General features: G+C 40.9%; 1 protein-coding gene across 3 annotated transcripts in view; it reads left to right on the forward strand.

Moving 5' to 3' along the window:
• Window positions 1-3,779, forward strand: part of LOC131509163 (retinitis pigmentosa 9 protein) — a 220,842-nt gene extending 217,063 nt beyond the window's left edge. For all 3 annotated transcript variants that reach the window (XR_009260330.1, XR_009260331.1, XR_009260329.1), the window contains one exon: window positions 10-3,779. The gene's annotated coding sequence lies outside the window, so the exon portion shown is untranslated. The remainder of the gene's footprint in view (window positions 1-9) is intronic.
• The last annotated feature ends 11,448 nt before the right edge of the window (window positions 3,780-15,227 follow it).

Raw genomic sequence — 15,227 nt, forward strand, 5'->3', positions numbered from 1 at the left:
CCCTTTCAGAATTCCAAGTCTGGGTGGAAGGGTCCTCACCTCTTCTGGCTGGCCTGGGATCGCGGACACAGGGCTGCGCGGCGTTGGGGACCCGGGCAGCGTTGCCCACAAGCCCGGGCCGCATCTCGCACAAACAAGTCTCGGCTTCCCCAAGCAGCAGCAGCAGCACGGAGTGAAGACTGAGGCCAGGAGAGAACTTGCCGCAGCGCCTCGAACGTGACGGGCTGTGCCCAGGAGCTCCACTCCAGGGCCATCACTTAGGCCTGGCCTGCAGCGCCCTCGTCCTCAGCCTCTCGGGCGTGCCCACCGCGCCCCTTCCCCGGTCCAGAGGAACCCATCCCGGGGGACCCAGCCTCTCTTTACCCACGACTCACACCCCACTCCCTGTCCTGCAAGTCAGTCGCCTCCACTCCCTCGGCACCCAACCCCACCACTCACCGTGTTCGGTACGCCCACCTGCTCTAAGCCAACCTCCACAACCCGGAACGTCTCTGACACCTGGGCCTTGGCTCCCACTTTTATAGGCTCCGCGTGCTGCGCGGGCCTCCCACAGATGGCTCACGCATGCGCCCTGGGCGAGGAACGGAGCCTGACTGTTCCTCCCAAGGACACCTGGAGAACCCTTGGAGCAGTTTTCGGGACCATGCTCGCTCCGGCGCCTGGACGCCCTGGTGTTGGCGCTTCCAGAGGACGGGTCGGTTCCCTGTCCCACTCGCTCTCCCGGACTGTCCCTTCCATTTGAGTGTGTTCGGTGAAGACAGTTTGTCTCCCCTGCTCTGAGCCCCTGGTTTCCTTCCTTCTTGGGCCTGACACCGCTGACACGAAGGAAGAGGAGCTGACAGAGGAGAAGGAGAGAGGAAGGAGGAGGCTAGCCTGGACCGTGTGGACCTGAAAGTAGGCAATTCATAAGGGAGGGGCGCTCCAGCCCCTACCGCTGCGGAGAGTAAAAGCAGGGGTGCAGAGGTTCTGGCAGTTAGGGCGCCCTGGGTTGGGAGAGTGAGGAACAGAGGGCCTGGGGAAGTCGTCTGTGGGCTGGTACGTGGGCAGTTGGAGAGAGAAGCTGGCACACACGGACTCCGCTTTTTTTTGCATGGGAAAGAAAGGAAAGGCCTCGGATCGTAGTTAATGGGCGTCGTGGGGTTGTAAGGATTATTGTGAGTTTTTGTTTTGTTTTTAAAGCGAGAGATTTAGGTATCTGTAAGGCCAGAATGGAGAGACAGGGAGATGTTACCTATAGTGGAGAGAGAAAGGATGTTAGGAGGCAGTTCTGAGGAAGCACAAGGTGAGGTTAGCTAAGCCTGGTTACAATGCTTTCCCTTGGACAGAAGAAAGTTACTGAGATAGGCGGGAAATGAAGTCTTTGAGGGCAGGAGTTTCGGTGCTTTAGCATGTGATGACCTTGATATTTTTCTTTTTCTAAAGTTTTTTATTTTGAGAGAGAGAGTGTGTGTGTGTATGAGGGAGCAGGAGAGGAGAGAGGGAGAGAGAGAATCCCAAGCAGGCTCCTTGCTGTCAGCACAGAGCCTGACCTGGGGCTCAGTCTCACAAAACTGTGAGATCATGACCTGAGCTGAAACCAAGAGTCTGGCACTTAACTGACTGAGCTACCCATGCGCCCTACTCTTGATATTTTTCAATGGAGGGCAGAATAAAGACTTTAAGGGAACATTGAAAATTTGGGATGACTGTCTGCATTACCAGGTGAAGTTGTGTTTGAGCAGAAATACTGGTGCCTGAAACTGGATAAAGTTTTTCTTTCACATAGAGATGGAGGTATGCCATCCTTTCAGGGCAGGTCTGGAAGCTCCTTGCTGTCACAAAGAACCCAGGCTCCTTTCGTTTTGCTCTGCCATCCTTACAATGGCTTCCATCTTCAAAATGCCACATTCCAAGATGCTTGTTCCAGGCAGAAAGCAGGGGGTTGAGAAGGGAAAGGGTAAAAAAGAGCACAACAGGTACATAGCAGCTTCTCTTCTGTCATCAGTATTGCTTTTAAGGAGCTTTACTAGAAGACCTACCCAACTTCAGCTTATACCACAATGGCTTCCCATGGCTGAAATGAGGTTGTCTTTTAGCTAGGCATGTTGCCACTTGCAATAAATTGAGATGCTATGACTAAGGAAGAGAATGGGTATTAATTGAGCTGACAACTAACAATGTCTGCCATACTGCAGGGAAGGGAAAAAACGGTTCTACAAACATGCAAAAGGATTGCTGGTAGAGTTGAGGGCTGACCTGGAATGAGGATCAGTACTTTGTATTTTCCTTCATCTGTAGTGGTGTATCACTTGCTCAGTCATATTCAGTTGCTTGGGAGAGACCTTGAATGATTGCATGAATCCAAACCAAGGACTATGGTTTTACAGAGCTTGTGGACAGAAGAGCAAGGGTTCAAGAAAGTTCAGTGTCATGGTGAGAAATTAATACATCATGACACATAATGTATACCCTGTACTTGCATGGCCGTGAACATGAGTGCCTCCTTAAAGTTTTACCCTAGGTGCCTCACCCCACCCTACTTAGTGGCCTAGTGTATAGTCAGGAAGAGAAAGGAAGTAATGTCAGAGGGGAGCTGATCAAATGGAGAAAAAATTAATGGAAATCTTTTACATGACAGGGAGTTGTAGTCAGAGAATGGACAGTTTAAATTTAGGATTTCAGGGTTGGAACTGTTGCTAATTATAACAAGGTCCATCGGGTGATCAAGTAGTGCTTTGCTCAGATGCTGTGTGGTGAGAGTCATTGGCACTGAGGAAGGAAAAGATCTTGGAAGCTGGAGTTTTGGATGACTCACCCCCTCCTTCATATCGTGGTCATGTAGAGGTTTCCTATGTCCTCAATGAATGTGGCACAGTGACCTACAAGGTGAAAGACAGAAGTATCAGAAGATGTTTGTATTTATAATTTTATAATATTTTTCTTAAAGATAACCCCCAAAATTTATAATAGTCCCCAGAAAACTGGGATTTTCCACAAGCTAGTGGCCACGTCTCAGTGCTGGGGTGCATGAACAGTGAAAGAAAGAAGAACCTCCTTATGAGGGCTGCTCAGAATAGGAGTATCCTTGGGAGGAAACAAAGTTCAGCAACTATTCAGAAATAGGTTGAGGGATATAGTGGGTTGTGTTCAGCCAAACAGGGCTTCCAAGTTACATAATCGAGAGGGTTCGTAGGTAGATCAGCAGGGAGCAGGATTGGAATGAGAGTGTTCCAGAAATGCCAGCTAATTGGAAGCTTTGGATTTGAGGCTGTGCTGGAAGATGTCACAGATGAAACTACCCAGTTTTGTACTACTTGGTCTGTAGTGGTACTATCTGGCTTATAGATTCCACTAGACCTCTAATATAAAAATGTTTTTGTGCCAACTGAGACATTTTGTGTGGGATGGGGTGTCTGAGGTTAGGTGGTGGTTGCTATTTTTATGTTAAGGTCCAGTTAGTGAACTCTGTGTTCTCTGCTCAGGATTCCAAATGGGTATTATTATCATTGTCTCTATTTTAAGATGACGACACCTGAGATTCAGGGAGGTTAAGTAATCTAACCATATATATGAAGTTTCAATCCTAAATTGGAAGGAGATTGGGCTAAGGTCTTTGGATTCCCAGGCCCAGTGCCTTTTCTATTGCTTGGGCGGTCCCTGTTATTCTCCTTTTGACAGTCTGACAGTCTCTGTCTCATTAAAGCAGCCTGATTTATACTTTCCCCTCAGTTGACACACTGGATTTTATATTGAAAATTTAAACACCAAGTATAATAATAATAATAGTCTTGTTTTCCATACCCTGAGCTTCCTCTTTAACATATTGGTGAGCTATAAACACATCATGGATGCTCAGCCTTACTAGTGAATCTTCATTCACTCATTTCCTCCACAAATATTTGAGTACGTACGAAGGGACCAGCACAACTGTAAACCTAAGGAAACAGAAGGGAAGAAAAAATTATAATTCCTAGGGAGTCTACATCCTTTTGGGATTTGCAGTGAGATGCCATTTATCACTATCAGTTGGGGGGGGGGGAATGTAACCAGTTTGAAGGAGGAAGAAGTGAAGTGGTAGGAACATGTATAGACTGCTGCTGGTGATACTTCAAATCACTTTGGAGAGCAAGTTGACAATATCAAAAAGTTGAAAAAGGGTTGGGGCGTCTGGGTGGCTCAGTTGGTTAAGCGTCCACCTTCAGCTTGGGTCATGATCTCATGGTTTGTGGGTTCAAGCCCTGCATCGGGCTCTGTGCTGACAGCTTGGAGCTTGGAGCCTGGAGCCTGCTTCGGATTCTGTGTCTCCCACTCTCTCTCTGCCCCTCCCCCACTTGTGCTCTGTCTGTCTCTCTCTCAAAAATAAATAAAATGTAAAAAAAAAAAAACAACTTTTTTTTAAGTTGAAAAAGGGTCATACTCCATAAACTAGCAATTGTACATCTAGAAATATTCTAGAAAAAAATTCTGCATATGATCCCAAGGAGCCATCTATTAAAACTGTTTGTTGCAAGGGTGCCTGGGTGCTCAGTCAGTTAAGTGTTGGACTGAGGTCATGATCTCACAGTTTATGAGTTCAAGCCCTGCATTTGGGCTCTGTGCTGACAGTTCAGAGCCTGGACCTACTTCAGATTCTGGGTCTCCCTCTCTCTCTGCCCCTCCTCCCACTCATGCTCTCTCTCTCTCTCTCTCTCTCAAAATAAATAAATATTTAAAAAAAAATCTTGTTGCAGTAGCATTGCTTGTAACATAAAAGAATTGAAAACCACCCAAATGTCCATGAAACAAGAGAATACATAAATTATGGTGTAGTACACAGGAGTTAAATAAATAACTAGGATCACATCTGTCTCCATGGATAAATCTCCTTTTTTTTTTTTTTTTAAAGTTTATTTATTTTGAGAGAGACAGAGACAGCATGAGCAGGGAAGGGGGAGAGAGAGAGAGAGAGAGAGAGAGAGAGAGAGAGAGAGAGAGAGAGAGAATCCCAAGCAGGCTCCGCACTGTCAGCACAAAGCCTGACTCTGGGCTTGAACTCATGAGATCATGACCTGAGCCCAAACCAAGAGTCAGACGCTTAACTGACTGAACCACCCAGGCACTCATCCATGGATAAACCTTAAGTACAAGTTTCTAATTTATAATTTCCTTTATAAATATCTTTTAGAGTTATAAATTTCCTTGCTATTGAAAGTTAGTTCTTTGGGGCACCTGGGTGGCTCAGTCGGTTGGGCGGCCGACTTCGGCTCAGGTCATGATCTCGCGGTCTGTGAGTTCGAGCCCCGCGTCGGGCTCTGTGCTGACAGCTCAGAGCCTGGAGCCTGTTTCAGATTCTGTGTCTCCCTCTCTCTGACCCTCCCCTGTTCATGCTCTGTCTCTCTCTGTCTCAAAAATAAATAAACGTTAAAAAAAAATTAAAAAAAAAAAAAAAGAAAGTTCTTTCATTTAAATTACATTCTAACTGTATTGGTGGTATATAGGAATACTATTGACTTTTTTTTTTTTAATTGAGTATAGTTGACACAGTGTTAGTTTCAGGTGTAAAACCTAGTGATTTGACAAATTGTTTTTTTTTTTAATGTTTATTTTTAAGAGAGAAACAGAGTGTGGGAGGGGCAGAGAGAGAGAGTGAGAGAAAGAATCCCAAGTAGGCTCTGCACTGACAGCAACAAACCCGACATGGGGCTCAATCTGAGCTGAAATCAAGAGTCAGATGCTTAACTGACTGATCCACCCAGGCGTCCCTTGACAAACTTATACATTCACCACAAGTTCACCACAAGTGTAACTACTATCTGTCCCATTATATTGCTGTACAATACCATTGTATTCCTTATGCTCTGTTTTTATTCCCGTGATTTACTCATTCCATAACTGAAGGGCTGTATTTCCCTCTCCCCTTCACCCATTTTGCCCAACCTCCTGCCCCTTCCTCTCTGGCAACCATCAGTTTGTGTTTATAGTTCTGATTCTGCTTTGTTTATTCTTTTTTTTCCTTAACATTCCATTTATTAGTGGAATCACATAGTATTTCTTTCTCAGTCTGATTTAGTCACTTAACATAATACCCTCTAAGCCCATCTACTGATATTTTTATTCCAGCAACTTTGCTGAGCTCTCATTAGTTTCAATTTTTGGTAGATTTGACCAGATTTTTTATGTGGACACTTGAATCATCTACAAATAATGGCAGTTTTACTTCTTTCTTTTCAATGAATGTATTCTCACATTTGTCTTAATCTTCTAAGAACTTCAGCACAATATTCAATTTTAAAAACTGGTAACAGGGGCACTTAGGTAGCTCAGTAAGTTAAGCATCTGACTCTTGATCTTGGCCCATGATCTTACAGTTCATGAGTTCAATCCCCCAGTCAGGCTCTATGCTGACAGTGAGGAGCTTACTTGGGATACTCTATCTCTGTCTCTGTCTCTCTGTTTCTCTCTCTCTCTCTCTCTCTCTCTCTCTGCCCTTCTCTCTCTCTCTTTCTCTATCTCAAAGAAAACATAAATAATTAAATTTAAAAATAATCAAAGGCAAAAAAAAAAAGACTGATAGCAAACACTTCTTCATTTCTAATGATTTGCCATAAAGAATTATTGTAGGTTATTTTCTAGATACCCTTTATCAAGTTAGGAGAGTCTCTTTTATTCCAAATTGGCTGAAAATTTTTAAGTTTTAAAATTTTGAATGAATGTTGAGTTTTAGCAAATGGGTTTTCCTGAATCTATTGAAATAATCATATTTTTTCTCCTTCCCCTTTCTAACAAAGTAGATTCCTTAATAGGTTTTTCTTTCATTAAACAATCTTTGTATTGCTGGGATACACCCAACTTAGGCTTGATATTTAAATATACATTGTAGGATTCCATTTGCTGGTAATTTACTTAGAATTTTTAATCTAAGATTGTAAATGGAATTGTTTTACAATTTTCAATTCTTACATTGTCTTTTATTGGTTTCAAGATATCCCAGCCTCACAAAATAAGTTAGATAACTTATCTTTTTTTGTTGTTGTTGTTTCTAGAACAGTTCGTGTAAGAGAAGTATTATTTACCTATTCCTTGAAAGTTAGGTAGAACTTCTCTGAAAGAGTGTGTTGTGTATTTTGTTTTGTAGGTACACTTGACTACTGATGCAGTTTATCCAATGTTCATAGGTTTGTTTGTTTTTTTTTCCATTTCTTGATTTAGTTTTGATAGCTTGATTTTTTCAAGGAAATTGTCCTTTTTGTTCATGTTACCCAATTCTTAGGTATAAAATTTTTCATAATTTTTGATTTTTAAAAATGCTTGTGATATCTGTAAATATGTCCTCATTTTGGTCTTTTTTTTTTTTTTTTAAGTATCTTCTACTCACAATGTGGAACTCAAACTCACAACCCCAAGACTGAGAGTGGCATGTTCTACCAAATGAGCCAGCCAAGTGGCTCATCATTTTGATTCTTTTTTTTTTTGTTTTTATCTATCTATCTAATCTATCTATCTATCTATCTATCTATCTATCTATCTATGTAATCTTTATACCCAACATGGGGCTTAAACCCACAACCCTAGATCAAGAGCCATATGCTCCACAGGGGTGCCTGGGTGGCTCAGTCGGTTAAGCATCTGACTTGAGCTCAGGTCACGATCTCGCGGTCCGTGAGTTCGAGCCTCGCGTCAGGCTCTGGGCTGATGGCTCAGAGCCTGGAGCCTGCTTCCGATTCTGTGTCTCCCTCTCTCTCTGCCCCTCCCCTGTTCATGCTCTGTCTCTCTCTGTCCCAAAAATAAATAAACGTTAAAAAAAAAAAAAAGAGCCATATGCTCCATCAACTGAGCCAGCCAGGCACCCCTCATTTTGACATTTAATATTTCTCCTCTTCTGTATTTTTTCTTGATCATTGTGCTCAAAAATATATCTGTTTAATTAGTCTTTCAAAGAATCAGTCTTTTGTTGTTCCTCTCATATTTTCTGTGTAATAAATTACTCTTCTTTTATTCCCGTCCTTAAATATTTTTGTACTTCTCTGTTGTTTGCTTTTCTAACTTCTTGAGTTGTACATTTAACTAATTAATTTTCCATATCCATATCCACATATATGTTTATTTTTATTTTATTTTTATTTGAGAGAGAGAACACACACATGAGTGGAGAGGGGCAGAGAGAAAGGGAGGCAGAGAGAAAGAGAGAGAGAGAATCTCAAGCATGTCTCGCCTGTCATCGCGGAGCCTGATGGGGGGTTCGAATCCACAAATGGCAAGATCATGACCTGAGCCAAAATCAAGAGTTGGATGTTTAGGGGTGCCTGCGTGGCTCAGTCGGTTGAGCCTCCGACTTCGGCTCAGGTCATGATCTCATGGTTCGTGAGTTCGAGCCCCGCGTCGGGCTCTGTGCTGACAGCTCGGAGCCTGGGGCCTGTTTCCAATTCTGTGTCTCCTTCTCTCTCTGACCCTTCGCCGTTCATGGTCTGTCTGTCTCTGTCTCAAAGATAAATAAACATTAAAAAAAAAAAAAATTAAAAAAAAAAAAGAGTTGGATGTTTAACTGACTGAGACCCTGAGGAGCCCCCCATATATATGTTAAAGCTATAAATGTCCTTTTAAATACTATAGTTGTATTTCACAAGTTTTTCCTTTTTTTTTTTTTTTTTAAGAGAGATAGCATGAACTGTAGAGAGAGAAAGAATCTTAAGCAGGCTACATGCTCAGCCCAGAGCCAGATGGTGGCCTTGATCTCACGACCCTGAGATCATGACCTGAGCCAAAATCAAGGGTTGGACACTTAACTGACTGAGCCACCCAAGTGCTCCACATTTGACAAATTTATTTGCTAATTACTTTAGATGTTCTTTATTTATAAATACCCCTTAGATCAAATTTTGTTCTGTTCAAATTCTCTATACCCTTATTAATTTTTGGTCTACTTAATTAACTGAGTGACGTGTTTGAAATCTCCCATTATGAGACAGACTTCTCACTAGCAGGGGAGCGAGTTACAAATATGGAAAGGGGGATTGAACCCAGTGGTGTTAGATTTGAGTTAGAGAGTCTACGGCCATACCACCCTGATGCACCTGATCTCGTCTGATCTTGGAAGCTAAGCAGGGTCGGGCCTTGTTAGTACTTGGATGGGAGATTTGAGTTAGAGATATTAGTGTGAACTCATGTTTTTCACATATATGTACATGGACAGATATAGATATAATGTATGTTCATGTATACGTGTGTGTGTGTGTGTGTGTGTGTGTGTGGATATAATTACATATTTTTCTGAGAGAGACTAAAGCAACAATACCTCAGGACCAAGGAGCACAGCCCTCAGATATTCTTTCCAAATATCATTCTCCACTAAAAGGAATCAGAACTTGGAGAAATGGTTGATTCTAGAACAGGCTAATCCAGAGAATTATAATTTACAGGAGTAGAAACTCAAGAGTAGCAACCTTTGTGGAAACCAGGACCAAGTAAGGAAATCTGAATTATAACTGACAAATTGCTGGAGCCTCAGGGTTGACACATCTGAGAACCAAGAACTCCAGGGAGACCCAGTCATTGGCAGGGCCCCCAACCTTTAGGCAGTTTTGCCTTCTGCAGGTCTACCAGCTTCCAGTAAGTATATATTAGAGAATAATTCCTAGGTGCTTTCTGCAAGGGAAAAGGAACGATTTTTTTTATTTTTTTATTTAAAAAAATGTTATTTAAATTCTAGTTAGCTAACATATAGTGTAATATTGGTTTCAGGAGTAGAGTTTAGTGATTCATCACTTACATATGATACTGAGTCCTCAACACAACAAGTGCACGCCTTAATACCCAGCACCCATTTAGCCCGTCTCCCTCCCACTTCCCCTCCATCAACCCTCAGTTTGTTCTCTACAGTTAAGAGTCTCTTATGGTTTGTTTCCCTCTCTTTTATTTTCCCTTCCCCTATGTTCATCTGTTTTGTTTCTTAAATTCCACATGTGAGTGAAACCATATAGTATTTGTCTTTCTCTGACTGACTTATTTTGCTTAGCATAATAAACTCTAGCTTCATCCATGTCATTGCAAATAACAAGCTTTTATTCTTTTTGATGGTTGAGTAATATTTCATCACACACACTCACCACATCTTTATTCATTCATCAGTTGATGGGCATTTGATTTCTTTCCATAATTTGGCTATTGTTGGTAATTTTTCTGTAAACACTGGGATGCATATGCCCCTTTGAATTTGTATTTTTGTATCAAAAAGGAACCATTTTTAAGTATACCTGCTCATTTTGGGGTGTTTGTTTGTTTGTTTGGACAATGTCTTCCTTCAGGAGAAACTATCTAACCAGTGCTTAATCTGCTGGAGTTTTATCAGAGCTTATAGTATCCTTGGGAAGGAAAATTCCCAACTCCAGCATGTGCTAGCTGTCCTATACCACCTAAAGGTTGGGGGTGGGGGAGGTATGTGTAAGACAAAGAAGCATGTGTGAAGTTCACCAGTGTTACAGCCTCACTAGAAGACTTAGACCTAATCATAGGACAATAGAATTCTTCCCTACCCTCACATTTTACTACTGCATTGCTAGTGGCCTATTTATAGCAGTTCTTCACCCAGTACCCATGATGTACTTTACCCAGTACATTTTGTCCAACTATCAAGAAAAAAATTATAAGACACACTAAAAGACATAAAACAGTTTGAAGAGACAGAACAAAAATCAAAATCTGAATCCTATATAGCAGAGATCTTGGAATTGCCAAACTGGGAGTTTAAAACAACTATGATTAATATTCTAAGGACTCTAATAGATAAAGTAGACAGCATGCAAGAACAGATGGGTAACATAAGCAGAGAGATGGAAATTCTTAAGACAGAAATGCTAGAGATAAAAAAAAACATTAAAAAATGAAGAATGCCTTTGATGAACTCATTGGTAGACTGGACGGAGCTGAGGAAAGAATCTCTGAGCTTGAGGATGTAACAATAGAGATTTGAAAAAGTGAGAAGCAAAGAGAAGAAAGAATGAAGGGGCGCCTGGGTGGCTCAGTTGGTTAAGCATCCAACTTCGGCTCAGGTCATGATCTCATGGTCCATGAGTTCGAGCCCCATATTGGGCTCTGTGCTGACAGCTCAGAGCCTGGAGCTGCTTCAGATTCTGTGTCTTCCTCTCTCTCTGCCCCTCCCCTGCTTGTGTTCTGTCTTTCTCTCTCTAAAATAGATAAACATTAAAAAAAAATTTTTTTTAAAGTAAATGGATGGAGAAAGATGTACTGTGCTAACACGAATCAAAAGAAAGCAGGAGTAGCCATATTTATTTCAGATAGAGCAGACTTCAGAGCAAGAAAAAATGATCAGGGATAAAGAGGGGCATTACATAATGATAGAAAACAAACAATCCTTAAGATATATGTGTGTAACAGCAAAGTGTCAAACTGTGTAAGGCAAAAACTAATAGAACTGTGAGGAGAAATAGATGAATCCGCTATTATAATTGAAGACTTCAATACCCCTCTAAATATAGCAGGGAGAAAATCATAAGGACATAGATAAACTCAACAACATTCTCAATCCCTGAATAAAATGTTTAACTATATACTACTTTATTCAACAACAGCAGAATACACAGCCTTTCCAAGCTTACATGGAACATTACATAGATAGTGGTGAGAAACATGAAGCTTTCCCACTAATATCTGCTACCAAGCAAGGATATCCCCTTTCACCACCACTTTTCAATGTCATATTGGAAGTCCTCGCTAAGCAATAAAATGAATAAAGGAAATTAAAAGTATACTAAATTAGAAGAAACACAACTGTCTTTGCAGATGACGTGATCTGCCATGTAGAAAATATGAAAGAATGGACAAGAAAACTCCTGGAACTAGTAAGTGATTATAGCAAGTTTACAGGATACAAGGTTATTCTGTAAGAGTCAATCACTTTCACATTTACCGGCAATTTAAAAGTTCACTTTGGGGCACCTGGGTGGCTCAGTCAGTTGGACATCTGACTTTGGTTCAGGTCATGATCTTGCAGTCTATGAATTCAAGCCCCGTGTCAGGCTCTGTGATGACAGCTCGGAGCCTGGAGCCTGCTTCAGATTCTGTGTGTGTCTCTCTCTCTGCCCCTCCCCTGCTCTCTCTCTGTCTGAAAAATAAATAAAACATTTAAAATAAAATAAAATAAAAGTTCACTTTGAAATTAAACACACATTACTATTTATATGAACATCTTCCCAAAATGAAATACTTAGGTATAAATCTGACAAATTATGTACAAAACTATAAAACTCTAATGAAAAGCATCAAAGAACTAAATTAATGGAGAGATGTTCTATGTTTATGGATAAGAAGACTCAATATTGTCAAGATGTCAATTTTTTCTCTCAAACTTTATGTATAGAACCAGTGCAAGGCCAGTCAAAATCCCAGGAAATTATTGTGTCTACAAACTGGTTCTTAAGTTTATATGGAGAGGCAAAGACCCAGAATAGTCAACTGATGTTGAAGGAGAACAACAAAGTTAGAGAAGTGACATTGACTTACTCCAAGATTTACTATAAAGCTACAGCAACCAAGACACTGTGGTATTGACAAATGAATAAACAAAAAGATCAATGGAACAGAGATTCCACAAATATACCTACACAAATACAGTTAACTGATGTTTGACAAAGGAGCAAAGACAATAAAGTGAAGCAAAGATATGGTCCTGGAACAACTAGACATCTACATGCAAAAAAAAAAAGTGAATCTAGACACAGACTTTAGACCCTTCACAAACACTAAGTTAAAATCAATCTCAGACCTGAATGTAAAATGCAAACACTACAAAACTCCTAGAAGATCAGGGCTCCTGGGAAGCTCAGTTGGTTTAAGTGTCTGACTCTTGATTTTTGGCTCAGGTCATGATCTCACAGTTCTTGGGTTCGAGCCCTGAGTCAGCCTCTGTGCTGATGTTGAAGAGCCTGCTTGGGATTCTCTTTCCCTCTCTCTACCCCTCCCACACATGCTCACTCTATCTCAAAATAAATAAACAAGAAAAAAAAAACCTCCTAGAAGATAACACAAGACGGTATGGTGATGACTTTTTAGATGCCACACCAATGACACAATCCATATAAGAAAGAATTGATAAGCTTGACTTCATTAAAATTAAAAACTCTGTGAAAGACACAATCAAGTGAATGAAAAGACAACCACAGACTGGGGGAAACATTTGCAAAAGATATATCTGGTAACAGACTGTTACCAAAAGATACAAAGAACTCTTAACACTAAGAAAACAAACACCCCAATTAAAAAATAGTTTACAGGGGTGCCTGGGTAGCTCAGTTGGTTAAGTGTCTGACTCTTGGTTTTGACTCAGGTCATGATCTCAAAGTTTGCCAGCTCAAGCCCTGCATCAGGCTCCTCTCTGACAGTGCAGATCCTGCTTGGGATTCTTTCTCTCCTCTCTCTCTACTTCTCCCCTGCTTGTGCGCCCTCTCTCTCTCTCTCTCTCTCAATAAATCAAAAAAATAGTCTATAGACCTTAACAAATACCCCACCAAAGAAGATATACAGAAGGCAAATAAATGTAAAAATATGCTATACATCATTGTCATTAGGGAATTGCAAATTAAAAGAACGAGATACCACTATATACTTATTAGAATGGCTAAAAGCCTGAACACTGACCACACCAAAGCTTGGAGAGGATGTGGAGTAACAGGAACTCTCATTCATTCCTGCTGGGAATGCAAAATGGTATGCCTGCTTTGGAAGAAACTGTGACAATTTCTTATAAAACTAAACATACTCCTAGCATACGATCCAGTCAAATTAAAAATGCACATTTTTGGGGCACCTGGGTGGCTCAGTTGATTAAGCATCTGACTTCGGCTCAGGTCATGATCTCATGGTCCGTGAGTTTGAGCCCCGTGTCGGGCTCTGTGCTGACAGCTCAGAGCCTGGAGCCTGCTTCGGATTCTGTGTCTCCCTCTCTCTCTGCCCCTCATCTGCTCATGCGCTCTCTCTCTCTCTCTCTCTCTCTCTCTCACACACACACACAAAGTAAATAAATATTAAAAAAAATTTTTAAATGCACATTTTCTCTCTGCCATAGTAACAATTTTGCTAAGTAAAGTACTAAGGACTTCCACAAGTTTTAGAATTAGAATATTCTAGAATTAGAATTAGAATAGAATATTAGAATATTCCTTTGAGGGGCGCCTGGGTGGCTCAGTCGGTTAAGCGGCCGACTTCGGCTCAGGTCATGATCTTGCAGTCCGTGAGTTCGAGCCCCGCGTCGGGCTCTGTGCTGACAGCTCAGAGCCTGGAGCCTGTTTCATATTCTGTGTCTCCCTCTCTCTGACCCTCCCCCATTCATGCTCTGTCTCTCTCTGTCTCAAAAATAAATAAACGTTAAAAAAAATTTTTTTTAAAAAGAATATTCCTTTGAAGCTAGGAAGAATTAAACTTAAGACAAAGTAGTACTTTACCAAGTCATCTCATTTTAATTGCGTGATAAACCTAGGAAGTAGGTGCTATTATTTTTCCCATTCTATAGATGAGGAAACTGAGGCTCGAGTAGGTTATATAATTTGCCTCAGGTCACAGATCTAGTAAGTGACAAAGGCCTTTTTTCAATGTTTTCTTTTTGTTTTGTTTTTAACTTTTTTGGGGTAAAAATACATAACATGAAATTTGTCATTTGAACCACGTGAAGCATACAATCCAGTAGCATGAGGTACATTCACAATGTGGCACATCCACTGCCACTCTCCATATCCAGAACTTTTTATTAATCAGATCAGAATCTCTGTGTCCATTAAATAAGAACCTCACTCTTTCTTCCCCCCAGCGCTTGACAACCACCATTCTGCTTTTGTGTCTCTAAGAATTTGACTGCTCCATGTAGCTCATGTAAGTGGGGTTATATAATGTTTGCCCTTTTGTGTCTATTATTTCACTGAGCATGATGTCTTCAAGCTTCTCCCATATTGTAGCATGTGTCAGAGTTTCTTTTTCCAGGCTGAATAATATTCTATTCTATTGCAATAATATTCCAGTGGTATATGTATGAATAATATTCTAATGTACACATGACATTTCATTCATCCATCAATGGACATTTGTTTCTACCTCTTGGCTCTTGCAAATAATTCTGTTATGTATGTACATGAGTGTACAAATATCTGCTTGAGTCCCTGCTTTCAGTTCTTTTGGGTATATACCTGGGAATGGAATTGATGTAATCATACTGTAATTTTATATTTAACATGTGGAAAGTAACATAACTTTAACAACTGTAACTT

Source organism: Neofelis nebulosa, chromosome 4 (assembly GCF_028018385.1).
Source record: "Neofelis nebulosa isolate mNeoNeb1 chromosome 4, mNeoNeb1.pri, whole genome shotgun sequence".
Lineage (NCBI taxonomy): Eukaryota > Metazoa > Chordata > Mammalia > Carnivora > Felidae > Neofelis > Neofelis nebulosa.